At 45.0% G+C, this 14,906-nt stretch overlaps 1 pseudogene across 1 annotated transcript in view; it reads right to left on the minus strand.

The window, feature by feature from the left end:
• LOC146021192 (radial spoke head 10 homolog B-like) overlaps positions 1-14,906 on the minus strand; it is a 51,609-nt pseudogene that overhangs the window by 25,144 nt on the left and 11,559 nt on the right. Inside the window, exon 8 of the transcript XR_014450869.1 lies at positions 3,938-4,079. The product of XR_014450869.1 is annotated as a radial spoke head 10 homolog B-like (transcript). The remainder of the gene's footprint in view (positions 1-3,937; positions 4,080-14,906) is intronic.

Raw genomic sequence — 14,906 nt, forward strand, 5'->3', positions numbered from 1 at the left:
TCGCCCCAGAGGGGGTTCAGGCCTGTGTCGCCCCAGAGGGGGTTCAAGCCTGTGTCGCCCCAGAGGGGGTTCAAGCCTGTGTCGCCCCAGAGGGGGTTCAGGCCTGTGTCGCCCCAGGGGGGGTTCAAGCCTGTGTCGCCCCAGGGGGGGTTCAAGCCTGTGTCGCCCCAGAGGGGGTTCAAGCCTGTGTCGCCTCAGAGGGGGTTCAAGCCTGTGTCTCCCCAGAGGGGGTTCAAGTCTGTGTCTCCCCAGAGGGGGTTCAAGCCGGTGTCGCCCCAGATGGGGACGCTGTCCATCTAGTCCCTAAGAGGGATTCTGATTGTCCTGTCTCTGAACAGAGTTCCAGCCATGTCGGTAACATGGAGAGACCATCTGTTGGTCTTTTTGTTGTTGCCCAGCCAGAGTTTCACTATAGTGCTGCCCACTTAGAAGTGCATCACAGTGGTGATCAGCCAGAGACTCATCATAGTGCTGCCCAACCAGAAAGACCATCAGACTTGGAAGAGGTCATAACCTCTAAGGGGGTCCCTAAAGTCTCAGCCTCAAGGGCCATAATTCCAGCTATACAGTCCAGTCAGTTAGCGGATAATGAAGTTACTGTTGATGCTTTGAACGATATCTCTACATCTATAGTTTTTGATGGGGACCTAACCCAATTTGTTGCGCTCACTGAATTTTTTGTCACTATTTTGGAGTCCAGACCTTTTTTAGGTATCACTTCAGATAATGTGGTGCTCTATTTAATTTATTGCTTCAGAGGTGAACCTTTCAAATGGGCGTCCAAGTTTATTGAATCTGAGGATCCCATTCTTAAGAATCTCCCAGCATTCAGTGATGCTGTATTGAAAAAATTTGGTCCCAATAAAAGTGGTTCACCTGCCTCTGGACTGACCATCTTCTCTGCAGAGACTCCATCATGCACAGGAAAGACAGTACAAAAGTCCCAGCCCATAGCTATGGTCGCTGGGTGTGCTCGTTTTAACAGGAATGCCCCTGGAATCTTAGCTTTTACACCAGTGGAATCCAGGCTTGATTCTGTCTTGAATTCAGAGATCGATGGTTGTCCAGTGTCTTGTCCAGTGTCTACTCAATCTGTCAAGAGTCCTGCCTATGTTCAGTCTTGCGATACTACTTCTTCTCCAGTGCCAAATGTTACCAAGATTGAAACCATAATCCTTCCCTTAGATGCGGACTCCAACTCAGATTACAACTCTGAAATCGATGAAATGTCTTTAGTTGAGGGTACCGTTAGTTCAGACAATATTTTTGGTATTACTGTGTTTACTCCCAGGCAACCTGGGAAGAAGAAGAAGAAGAAGTCTTGTCGGAGACATTGAGTCTGTTTTTGTTCTTGGTTCCCCTTGATCAAGCTGGGGTGTCCGGAGTCCACCTTTTTTAGGGGGGGATACTGTTACGATCCGCTTCCAGCGGATCGGTGTTATGTACCATTCACATTTTCTGTGTGTTCTCCCTGGGTTTATCTCAGCCTGTGTGTGTGTGTGTACTCGCTAGTGACATCCAGTGGTCAGCCTGGGCCATTGCAGGTTACTTTCAGTACTTTGTGTTCTGGACTCAGGTGTCTTGATTAGGCTCCTAGCCTGCAGTGCACACCTTCAGGCTATGTGTAATCAGCACCACATTGTGCTCTCTATATAAACCCTCTGGTTGTTCAGTCCCGTGCCGGTTATAGCTTGTACCTCAGGGTCTCAAGTGTTCCTGGTTCCTGCTTACCCACTGCTCCTGGTTCCTGTGTCCAGTCATCCTGCATCCTGTCATTGATTCCCAGCTGTGTCCTCCATCCAGTCTCCTGTTCTCCCGGTGTCCGTGTGTCATCCTTTATCCGTCTCCCGGTCCCTGCAGCTCCTGTTGGTCTTTGTGGGATTCCTTCTCCAGATATTGATATCCCTCGGTTCCAGATAAGTTGGGAAGATTCCCCCTCTTTGTCTCCGTACTATCATTTGCTTACTGTGTCAGCGTATAGTGTATTGTTACACCTGTCAGCGGTTCTTAGTGTGTCCGCATATCGTGTATTGTTACACCCGTCAGCGGTTCTTAGTGTGTCAGCATATCGTGTATTGTTACACCCGTCAGCAGTTCTTAGTGTGTCAGCATATCGTGTATTGTTACACCCGTCAGCAGTTCTTAGTGTGTCAGCATACTGTGTATGGTTACACCTGTTAAGCATTAGCACAGCGGGTTCCTGTTTAGAGTGCTATCCACTGGCACCCCTCTCCGCAGGGCAGGGTGGTTCTCGCCTCTTTGTTTGTAGATAGGTTTCCCCTTGTTCATCACTGGCCTTGGCGTGTGTGTTGTCCTAACATAAGACCAGGTGGCATCGAGGTGGGAGCCTGACTAACGGGCTCCCACGAACGCGGCTATTATTGGTGAAGCCTAGCACCCCGCACACACACGTCAACTCCATCTGGGTTCAACGGAGTCAGGTTGGCGAGGCTGCCCTGGTCCTGTCTCTATCTCCTTCCAGCCAGTGTCACGTGGTGTCTCGCCAGACAGCGTGGCACAGGAGATCCTAACACACCTAAGCAAGTTTTCCTCACACTTGGTGTCCCTTCAACTGATTCAAGAGCAGAAGGAGGCCCGGGTGGCTTGGTGCCACAATATGCTGGCCAGGTTTCATAGCGGTTGCTCAAATTCTGTCTGAGAGATCACCAGTGGGGATGAATTCTGGATCTACAGTTCCTACCCCAGACCAAACAGCAGTCGACTCAGTGGACCCCAGTTGGAGGTGCGCCACAACATTATTCCAGCGTGATCACAGTGTGGCTGAGCAGATGCTTTTGTGGCCAAGACTAGTCAAATAACTAGTGTACCACTCATACAGCAGCGCTGGCAGATATTTCCAGATGCCATTCAAGAACTCTCACTTTTTGTGCCCTTCTCCATCATGACAATGCACCTGCACACAAATCCAGGAACGTGGTGGATTTTCTGTATCATAAACACATCCAGGAGTGTGGATATCTGTCATACAGTCCAAGCCTGGACCCCTGCGACTTTTTTGTGTTTCCGAAAATCAAGCACAAGAGGCATCCTTTTGAATCATTGGAAACTGCAGCGGAGACCGTCATACAGCATGTAGATGCAGTGCTGCCGAGAGAACTGCTGGGCCCTGGTATCATTTTTGGGTGTGTGGCCTAATAGCGGTATGTGTGGCCATATCCCCCTTGGGGGGGAATCACACAAGAAAACCCTGTGTAGAGATACAGAGCAGGGGACAACCTGTCCATCATCCAGGGCAATATGAGTGTGGATTGCCATCAGTGTGTGATCACTCCCCCCTTTACCTGCACAGCAAAGAGTAGAAACTCAGCAGCAGCAGCAGCCTCTCTGCAGCCCCAGCACACTACAGTGTGTGCTGTGCTGACTGCATGAGAGCTCAGAATGGTGCTGCTCCTGCTTACCGGAAAGGGGGAAGGTGCAGTGGACCAGGGCCCCTCCATTGGGCCTGGGTAATTAGTACCTGCTCCCCCTCTCTCGACAGCCATGCGCAGAAGACATACCTGTTTTAGACTGGTCCAGCTGGTTCACTTAGTAGTTGGAGCGCATGCAACTTTGCACAGACTCTGGTGAATACAGATGTGTCTCACAGCACGTGACTCACGCTATTCATTAACTTCACTGAGGCTGGCGGGTGTTGTGAATATATACTAAATGCAGTATACTACTATAGAATGCCTCAGTATGCCGCAAAGATGCACCTGAACTTATCTGTAATTTGGGCCTTGGGCCTGATTCAGAGCTGATTGCAAATGCAAAATCTCTCTCAAATGGACAAGAATCATGTGCGCTGCAGGTGGGGCAGATGTAACATGTGCAGAGAGAGTTCTATTTAAAGAAGTATCTCTAGAAAACACTGTGTTATTTAAGAAATGCTTAAAACTGCGTATAAATCTGCTGTACTTCCAATCCAGCTTTTTACCTCCAAAAGCTGGACTCTGGGTCCGAATTCCACTCAGATCTGGGGTATTCACTCTGTCATATTTAAAATTTGGATATTCAGATATTCGATCTTCCACAAATTCACCAACATAGATCTTTCCATTCTTAAAAATAAACTTGCCCTAAAAATCACAAAGAAAAAGGAAATGATTATGGGAGAAATTTACTAAGAATACGACTACGAAAAATTGTATTCATATTCTTAATACAAATGGCTACGACTGCATACGGCTGTTTTAGCCGTATGCAAATTCGTATTCCCGGAGGAAAATTTACTAATCAGTCGTATTTGACTGATTCGTATTTTCCAATGGCGTATCCCTTCGTATTTTAGCCATATCGGCTTCAGTGTAAAAAAATTAATTAAATAAATAAATAATTTAACCGGTCCCAAGCTCACAGAGCCAGTCCTGGTTGTAAAAAAATCAGGGAGCAATTTGTGTAGGGTTCCCCTTCTTTTTTACAACCAGCACCAGGCCCAGGCCGGTCCTGGTTTCTAAGATACGGGGGGACAAAACGAGTAGGGATCCCCCGTAGTTTAAGAACCAGCACCAGGACCAACCAGCCAGCAGGGTAATGCCACAGCCGGGGGGGAGACTTTTTCTACAAGTCCCCCAGGCCAAGGCATTCATCCCCCTGACCGATCAGCCTGGGGGAGTGGGGACCCCCCCAATGAGGGGTCCACCCCTCCAGAATTACCCTACCCAGGCTGATACACCTGGAGTGGTGGGCATCGGGCTGATAAAATGGGTAAAAATAGAATGAACCTATTGTATATTGCTGTGAAACTATGAGTCTCAGCAAACTTCCCCCGCATGCATGGACTTGGAGAACCACAAGTCCCAGCATGCTGGCATTAAAGGGCCCACTGGAACTTGTAGTTCCACAGCAAGACAAATAGTTAAAAAAACACTCAGATACATAAGAAAAATAAAGCTTTACTTACCTATCTTGAGCCTGTAGGTAGCTGTCATCCATCCATCCATCGGTGCCTCCGCTCCTGAAGAAATCCAAGGTGTACCTGTGGAAGGAAACCATACTTACCAGGGTCCACCGGCGTAGATCTCGTCCTCTTCGTTCCAGTAGAAACCCCCGGGGAGAAGAAAAATAACAAACCGCTGAAACCTGAACCAAGACAGACTTTGGAGGAGCAGCCGGAGGAAGTTTGTTTGCCTTTGGTGGCTCCTCCTCCCGAATGCCGCTAAATTATTTATTTTTCAATTGTTTACACAGTAAAGCCTGCACGTCTCTGACTGCTCCGTGCAGGCTTCTACCAAATACGCCAGGAAAATAAAGTGTATTGGTGTGTTTGGCCGGCAATTAGCGGCCGTTTACTGCTAATTAGCGGCCGTTTTTTCAAATAGTGATTCCTATTCGTATTTTATTAATGGCGTATCCATTCGTATGTATATTTACAAATATGAATGTGCGATCAATACGAATTTACGTATTTTCAGGATAATAAATTTTTCAGCTATATTTAGCTTAGTAAATTCCCCCCTATATATTTATCTACTATCATATCCTTAAGGTGTCCATAGCATAGGTGTCCGATAGCACCCGCACGTTTTGTACTAAATTGCATCGTATCGGATTGCACGTGTGCATTTTGCATTTGTGTGCAATTTGATCACATACTTTTTGTACAGCACATACTGTTTTGTACTGCGCGATGCAATGCCCGCGGGAGCGCGCATCGCATTGCACACTGCTATCGCACCGTGTATGGGGACCTTGAGCCTCTCACTGTTAATGTATTATAGCCTGGTAAGAAGGCGTTAAGTCTAATTAAGAACACAGACTATGGACAACCATGATTCTGGTGTTTAGTGTTCTTTTAACACTCATGCATGCCTGATGAATGATATTCCCTGGAGACTCCAGAATTGTGTGATGTTCTCCGGGGTCCCAGGGTGAGTAGACCAGTCTCCAGGATTCCACCTGTTTCCTCAGTGATAACACTAAAGCCCCTCACACACGGTGCGATTTACTTTCTATTCAATCCCGATTTGATCCCAATCGAATTGCACAGCGCTGCATACACATTCGATGTAGACTATATTGTACAGATCTGTACTATATAGTCTTGCCTGCACGGTCTATTTTTCTATTCGATTTCGATGCCGCGCATCGGGATTGAATCGAAATCAAATGCGTTCAATTTTGATCAAAATCGCATAGAAAAATAGACTACATCGAACCATGTGTACGCACCCTATTACATCTCTCTCTCTCAATCTAATCCTAGTTACCAGACAATATTGCTATTAAATACAGATTATGGGTCTGATTCTGGGGGGGGGGATTTAAAATGTGCAGGGAAACTTAAATGTGAGAGGGGCGTGACCAAACTCTAAACAAAATTGCATTAAAAAATAAAGCTAACCAGCATTGGTGGGATTCATGCAAAAGCAGCCAGTATTTACCTTGCTGGTAAGCATAATAAAAGTATTTGCAGTCATTGCAGCATGGTTTATCCATGTGCACAGATACCTGCTCTTTTTGCTTTACTTACACCTCAATCAGGCTCTGACTGTAACAAAATTGGGATAATGGTCCTCATTCAGCTTGTGCCGCAAAATACAGAAAATCAATATTCACTACCCCCACAACGCTCTGTCACCACACCAATAATGCCTCGTCGCCGTCCCATCACCGCCACCTGCATTTTTTGCAATGTGACCATGGTCTTAGAGCCAGCAGGTGGCGGTGACAGGATGGCAACCTGGCATTATCGGGGTGATGACAGAGCATTGTATGGGCACATTCTAGGCAACACATGCATGTCTGCCCCATTTGCGGAGCGTACTGCGGCAGTTGCATGTTGTCCACAAGAGATGGCAGCCCAAAGGATGGCTTTGCAGCTAGACAGGGCAGCCAGGGGGCTACCTTCAAACTGAGTGGCCCATTTATCATTGGCCAAGATCACATTGCAGAATATGATCACATCGGCGGGATGTATCAACTGGCACCTTCAGGGACCAAAGCCTGCCCCTGCGATGTGCCGGGGCACAGCGCCTATTTCTAGCAAGGGTTCTGGGGGAACCCTCTGCCAGCTTCAAATGCAAAGCGTAGCACATGGGCTATAATGGGCTACCACTATCTTCAGATGGCGGCAGCTGCGGAGGTCAGGGGGGTGGAGAGGGGCAGGGGCGACCATCGAAAGATGTAGGTGTTCCCCGTGTTAATGGCGATTATATATGACCAAAGAAACAATAAGTGAAAAGCGTAGGTTACGTATTATGTCCGTAACCTGCGTACCCTTTATATATAGCTACGTGCGAACAAAACGTAGCGCAGCGTAGCGTACCTTTATTGTGTATTATACACAAAATAACCAATACCTTAATAAAAGATCCTTTCGCAGTACTCTGACTCTAATCTGCGAATATACCTTTAAGGACAGTGTCCGCAATATACCTTATCGCTAAAATGCGAATAACGGACACAACCACAGTATAGAAGTAAGGAGATAGGAACTCCGTAAAAATATGTATTTAAGTCCCTAATGGACAAAAGGGGGTTACAGGAATAGAAAATACAGGTATAACAAGTAATACAATAGACTAACAATGAATATAATAATCAGGCTCTACTAAGGGAAGAAAACAGATACAGGATACAATCATAATCAGCCACATTACATAAAAGGGGAATACGAATTTTACCTTCAGGGGAAATAGCGCAGCGCAGTCCGGTCAGAGCTCACTATGTTCAGGTTTGAACATAGTCCGGTCAATGGTCAGGGAAAGGAAGATGTGCCGAAGTGACCGAGGCCGCCCTGGGTCACCTATCTCATAGGGTCAGAAGGGGGAGGTCAAAGGCCATTCCTATTGGTCAGGGTTCGTATGTCAAGTCCTCTGTGATTGGGGCAAAGTAATCCAACTGGTTTGCAAAGGTGCAGGAGGAAGGTGAACTTTGGAGTCCTTTGTTCTGTTGGTATCGTCGTCAGGGGTTGTAAATAGCAGTGAGAACCGGTTTTAATAGATTCCTTTGTTACACACTTTTTAACAGAAACTGTCTTTCACATGTGGATTTTGTCCATAACTATCGGACCGTATGGATTGTGATTTATTCGCAATGACCGGAATACTGCGCATAAGAAACGGAACGTAACGGTACTAAACATTATACAGACGGATGTATGCAATGCTAACTAAGCTATGTGTGGCGTTCTAAACCTTTAACTATATTTTATTTAGTGTCAGTATGTTCTTATGAATTTATGTGTAATAGTATGGCTGCGCTTCTGGTCCACTTTGTCACACAGACTCGGGTATGGAAACTTTATTTGCGCAACTCTGCGAACCAAAATGGCGGCCATACTATCCTAAAATGGCGTGTATGCAACTCGACTTTAACAGTCCACCCTTTAACAGTAAATATAAAACTGTTACAGTACAAACATTTTACATAACAATACAGAAATTCATAATCCCAACAGAGAAATTGGGATCCGTGAATTAAACATATAAGGGGAGTAAACCATCTGCTCTTTGGCCGATCCTGGATCATGGATAAATGATGGGTCGCATTTATCGAACAATCTACTCAGGGTGACGAAGGATAATGTACAAATCTTGGGATAAAAATAAAAACAGGGGAGGTTACACTATATACAATTGTTTTTCAGATATGGCATCCTTTGGTAGGTATGGTTTGTGACAACAGACCCTTGAACTCTTTGTTGTCTCTCTTTTTGGTATGCTTTTAAGTATGATGGTATTATCACTATCAAACATCCGGTCCTGGGTAATGTGTCAAGTTTATAGATTCTACCTTGACCTAAACTGGGACGGGTAACACACTCTCAGAACTCTGTATCGTCTGTCCAATGCCTGGCAGCAGTGCGGCGGCGGTATCCTTGATTTTGAAGATAAGAACGGATAGTGGGGGGGGGGGAGACAAGAATAGGACCCACAACAATAGAGAAAACTGAGAAAGGAAAAAAAATTGTTAGTGATCCTTCCAACCTGTTACCAGTGGGGTGTGTCACAGTCCCTTTTGTAGCTTGTACAGGTTGCTTGACCTTAGCTGCTCTCCAGTCCTCCCGAAATGGTGCCTCTTAGCGATTTCTTTCTTTCGCCCTCGAGTGTAAGGACCTTCTGGGTTTCTGGTCTTTTGGCAGTAGGACGAACGTACCCGAATCTCTCTCTCTGCGACTTTGTTATTGAGGTAGTGCTGGTCAACAAGACTTGGGGTGGTTCTTTCCAAAGGTCTATCAAGCAACCTGTATATGGCAAAGCAGGGGAAACAACAACATCTCTTGGTTCATGGTTATGACAGTTCACAATAGGTGTCAACAAAGTCCTTTTGCTGCAGTTTTCCAGGTGTGGATACATCACTTGCATTACTTTTTTCCGTGGTGAGGTCTGGGATCTCCTTGTGGGATTACCATAACGTGTGGCTGCCCGCCAAGCAATGTTTCGATGGGGACAAATGAGGTGGAGTTCTGAGAGTGATTCTACTACTACAAAAAGAGATTGTGGGGTGTACCATCAGTCCCTACAAGGTACACACATGACTTAAAATCTTTCATATAAACTTGCATACTCAGGGGTGTTTCTGGGCTGCCATATCTATACACACAAACGTCAACACATATATATATATATATATATATATATATATATATATATATATAAAAATAAGTAAATAAATAACTAGAATGCTTCTAGAGTGGACTGTACAAAGCCAATTTTGTATTACCTGCAGAGGATCCTGCTGGAGAAGGGATGTGGAGATGGCTCTGTGGGAACAGCCGTTGCAGTTTCTTTCCCCCAGACAAGTAAGGCATGATCCTGTCGTCTTACCTGTCTGTGGGCACACCAGTAATTTCGGACTAATTTTCCACATACCTTCCCTGTCAAGACAAGTCAGGCCATGGGCTATCTCTGCCCTGACAGTTTGGCATGTTCTCAGAGTCACTGGCTTTCCTTGTCCATCTTTCTTCTCCTGTCCACATCCCTTCGGCTTCCAGACTGCTTCTCCTGCAGGGGACACAAATCTTGTATTTCTATGTGAATACACTGACATTTACAGGGGGAACACAAACATTATCCGCAGAGCGCATGGCTCACCCAGCTGCCTTGCCAGCATGTTCATTATCAAGTGACACTGAATCCTTATCGAAGGTGTGGGCTTTACACTTGATAACAGCCACTCTGTCCGGCAGCTGTGTGACTGTCAGGAATCTTTTAAACTTACAACGCTTGCGCCACTGGAGTGCCAGCTACTGAAACAAAACATCTCTGAGGCGCCATAGGGCCTAAGATCTTCTGCATTACCCCAACAAACGTACTTGGAGTCGGCATGAATATTGGCTGTTTTTCTCTCAGCCCGCAGTACTACTAATGAGACTGCTGTTGCTGAGTGAGACGTCCAATGGGTTCAGCCTCTACTATGCCTTTTCCATCTATTATGGTATAGCCAGTGTACAATTTTCCCCTCTCGGTGTTGTGGAAAGAACGAGGGAGAGAGAGAAAAAAAATGAATTACCTCTTCCAATGGGTTGTTACCACCCTTTGGGGGCATGCTGCAAAGGTCTGATTCAAACATGTCATGCAATCATATTCGTCTCGGCTCCCACTAAATTCCACCATTCCAGCAACCTCAGCACCAATCCACCCTTTGTGCCTTGGAGGGCACACCTGGTAAGAGTGTTGCTGGGTTTACAATATTACCCATTTTACTGGTAACATTTATAGAATTCATCAATGCAAGTTCCCATTTAGTGAACTTGGCTGATGAATATTTTTCCACATGTTTAGGCAGAATTTTAGGAGTGTCCAGACTATATGAGGAGCATAAACAGTTAGAACACACCCCAACACCACATTCTCAGTTTTGTTTACCAGTAGTGCTATGGCAACTACACTGTGTAGACAAGTAGGAAGTGCTCAAGTAATAGGGTTTAATTGTACACTGCAGTACGACATTGGTCAGGCTGGCATCACCAGGTTTCTTACGTCACTATATCTGTCGCCCCCTCAGCAGGTCTACTATTCTAAATCACATGGTCTCTTGTGTCAGTCATACCCATGGCAAAAGGCTGTAATCAGGCCTGTTTCTTCTTCTTTACTATCCACATCTGTCTGTGAAGACATGGGTTTTGTGATTGCACCTATTTATATGTAAATGCGTTTTACAACCCTTTTCATTCTGTTGAAGGGGAATGCTTTGTGCACTACTTGGACTGCTTTTCACAAGATGGTGGCTGTGGTTGCCCTGGGTAACATAAAGAGCAATGCTTAAAGTTACTGGGACTTTGTTCAAGATTTACTGAAAAATATATATATTGACTACTCGCTTTATGGGGTACCGCATATTCAAAATAGGTATTTCTCTGCTGGGAGTGCGACAGATTTTTCGAACTATTTTTCTATGATTTGTGGGTTTATGGTTACTAATGTGTCCCAGATTCCCCCCCCCCCCTTGTTCAGGCGCAACCGCAATCCGTCCTGAGATACCTTATGTCCTGCCTCAGGAGGATACACCAGAAGTTGTCTATCGCCATCTGCTGGTGTTGTGGATGAGGAAAGGACATAACAATAGATCATTAACCCATTGTATTGGTATTTACCCATTGGTGGGCCGTAAGGACAGTGTGCGATCTTGCAAGACCCGGGGGAGGGGCTTGGTGGCTCTCTGAGGTTTCTGGAACAGAAGAGTAGGGGAAGGAGAAAAAAATTGGAAAAAGAGAGAGAGAAAAACTCAAAAAGGGTAGAAAATATTAATGACAGTAATGTGTACATTTATTTTCAACAGGAATTTTTCTTTTATTTTGATGACACCAGGATTTAGCACTATGGGGGAATTGGCTCTCAACTATTTGGTTCTTACCCTTTTCAACTCCTGTTCTGATTTGTAAGCCCTCCCTTTCTTTCTCTTTCCCAGTGTGAATGTAACTATGGGCTGTGTCTAGGGGTATTTAGCTAAAAGTTCTCTTTTGGGAACCTTGTTATTTCACTGGGTATTTTTCCAGCTCAACCTCAGATTTCAAATGGTGAAGCTGTACTTTGGGGCGCTATACTTTCTGTTTTTAACAGGGTTTCTATTGAAGCTATTGTTGCCATTGATCCTGTGTCCTTCCCATCTTTAGTTCAAAGGGAACTCGTATTTGTGCTGTAGTTTTTTAGCTACCTTAGATGGGTTAAAAAAAAAAATCTATAACAGTACAGTGCAGCATTAGTCATGGGGGTATATCTAACAATTTTGCATCTAGTTCGTGCATACTGATCCTGTTGTCTCTAAGTTATGAATTCTCTGGAGTCCAGTAGCAGACATAACTTATATTTCAAGGTAGTTCTGTAATTTGAAGGTCAATCGTAGCCGCTGCAGTCAATAAGACAGAGCATTTGATATGTAAGGGCCCGATTATGATCTCTATTTGTTTTACCAATGGGTAATGCTGCACCTTTCCTGTTACCCCAATCGTAACTGCTAATTGCTTGGCACAACCTAGACCAGGAGGGAATGTTATTAATGGGTTTGATACCAAAAAAAACTTTTACATTTAAACCATTCCACTTACCCATATCTGAGCGTGTCCACGTATTGTGCATGTCACTATCCTTTACAAGCATTACCTCATCCCTGTCTCCCCGTCCACAAGGAGGTTCCACTGTGTGCAGAGGGTGGATCTGTATCTCCCCTGCACCATTGGACAACATCCCAGGAACAACTATCTCTGTGCTGTGTTGTGTGTACTTACCTGTGTCTCCAATCGTGTTCCTGGCATCAGCCATCTCCTCGACCAGAATGGCAGCAGCAGCTTGGGCTGTCTCAGCCTCTCTCTCCTTTCCGCTAGCTTCGCAAGGGATGGCTGATGTCAGGAATCCCCCCTGTGGATCTGTATCTTGCTTATAGGGGGTAAAAACAGTACACAAGTTATTCATTTTCAGGTTAGTTTTGGTTTCACTTCGGACTTAAATTGTTCCCCTTTTTTTTATATTGGTGAGTGGAAACATTCGTATTCCTGTGGCTGATTACACTTGCATCTGACAGATTGTACTTTCCTTCTGCCACAATTTAAGAATTTCTATGTGCTTCACTCTCTTCTTACGACTGGAAAGTAGACATATTTCATCTTTTACTGCCGATAAGATTTCTGGATCAAAGCTACCACTGGGAAATTCTAACTTGCTGCCTTGTGTCATTTTTCTCCATTTCTTTTTGTAAACAACTGCTCGTTCACTGTGCTCCAACACATTATGGAAGCCGCCGACCCTTTGGGTCGACTAGATTCCTCCCTAACTGACTCGGTATCTCTGTGTGACCCGTTATTACCCATAATTACAGGAATAAACGTTCACAGCTAGTAGATACCGGTGGGTTATTACTTGTCTGAGAGCTCCCCAAACACTCACTTCTCAGCTTCCTAGAACAGTCCCACAATCAAGCGGGTGCGAAGGCTACGAGGTATGATACTCAATCACCAAGTCTTTCAACTAGCAGCGAACTTCTAGTCAACTTGCAAGGTGCGGCCTAATTTTTCCAGGGCACAACAAACTTGTTTTCCTGTACCCCCAAAAACTGTTTTTTTCTAAATCAGCTAATCGGATCACTGGGTTCCGATTTAGCTTCTTGTACCCTCCTAGTGGATCAAAATAGGTAGTTCCACTGAAGGGGCAGTTCCTATGGGCACGTCGTCACGTGCACCCTGTCCTAACTGGACTGTCCTACACTGGACTACACTGCGCTTGAGTCATGCCGTCACACACCCGTTCGCCTCAGTTATGTTTCACACTGGGCGCTAGTTACACCTTGGTCTTATGCTTAAATTTGAAATATTTCTGTACAGAAAATCTTCCCAGGCTGGTAGCTTTTCACTAGATACTTATGCAGGTATAAATCCCTTATAAAAGGCTATAGGAATCTATTAAAATAATGCTTGAGTTGCTTGTTTTTGGAAAATGAACAAAAAGAAAAAAAAAATATTTTCTTTTATTAATCACCGCCGTATCCACAGTATATTACTATACTGTTTAAATAAAGCTAGTGGTTTAATACTGTTCACCTTTGAGTTCCTATGTGTGCTGCATGTGCAGTGCCAATGAACAGCCACGTGTGTACGTGCGTTGTTCACAGGCCGCCGATGAATCGGCCACCCACGTGTTCTATAGTGTATTTGCAAGGTTGCGCTCGAGTTTCGCTATATGCAGTAATTGCACCTAAATGTGGAATAAATCCCTTAACTTCGTCCGAAAGTTACGTATCAAGATGCGAAATAAATCCCGCACTTAATCCGTAAATCACGTACAAAGATGCGAAAATTTCCCGATATGGGCACGTGAGCGCGCACCTTGCGTAATACACAATAGACACTTTACGTTACAGTAAAAGGCCCAGAACTTATCGCCACGTGGCGGAGTCCCTGGCCTTGCAGTAACTAACACTAAAAGTTTATAGTTTTGCACAGAGGTGATCCTCTATGTACTATAATAAAACACAGGCTTTTGTCTCCACGTGTGCGAACTTTATCGCGTGTGGCACATATACTGTAATAAACAAGCAACTCAGGACACTATACCCCGTTAAACTACTTGTGGCAGGCAGAAGTACAGTTTACTAAACACTTAATATATGCTTTAAAACACGTGGCTTAATGTTTCACTTATTGTACTTCGGGTTCAACGCTAGCACTTCTTGAACCCCGCACCGCCGCGGACCTGGCCTATCCAGCAATGGATAATAAATACTTCCACCCTTTTGCTGGTATAGGTCAAGCCGCGCGCCTGGTACTGAGTTCCAGAATGTGAAACGGCCAGACGATGCCCCCAATTGTTAATGGCGATTAAATATGACCAAAGAAACAATAAGTGAAAAGCGTAGGTTACGTATTATGTCCGTAACCTGCGTACCCTTTATACCTAGCTACGTGCGAACAAAACGTAGCGCAGCGTAGCGTACCTTTATTGTGTTTTATACACAAAATAACCAATACCTTA

Source organism: Crinia signifera, chromosome 7, assembly GCF_055691185.1.
Source record: "Crinia signifera chromosome 7, ASM5569118v1, whole genome shotgun sequence".
Lineage (NCBI taxonomy): Eukaryota > Metazoa > Chordata > Amphibia > Anura > Myobatrachidae > Crinia > Crinia signifera.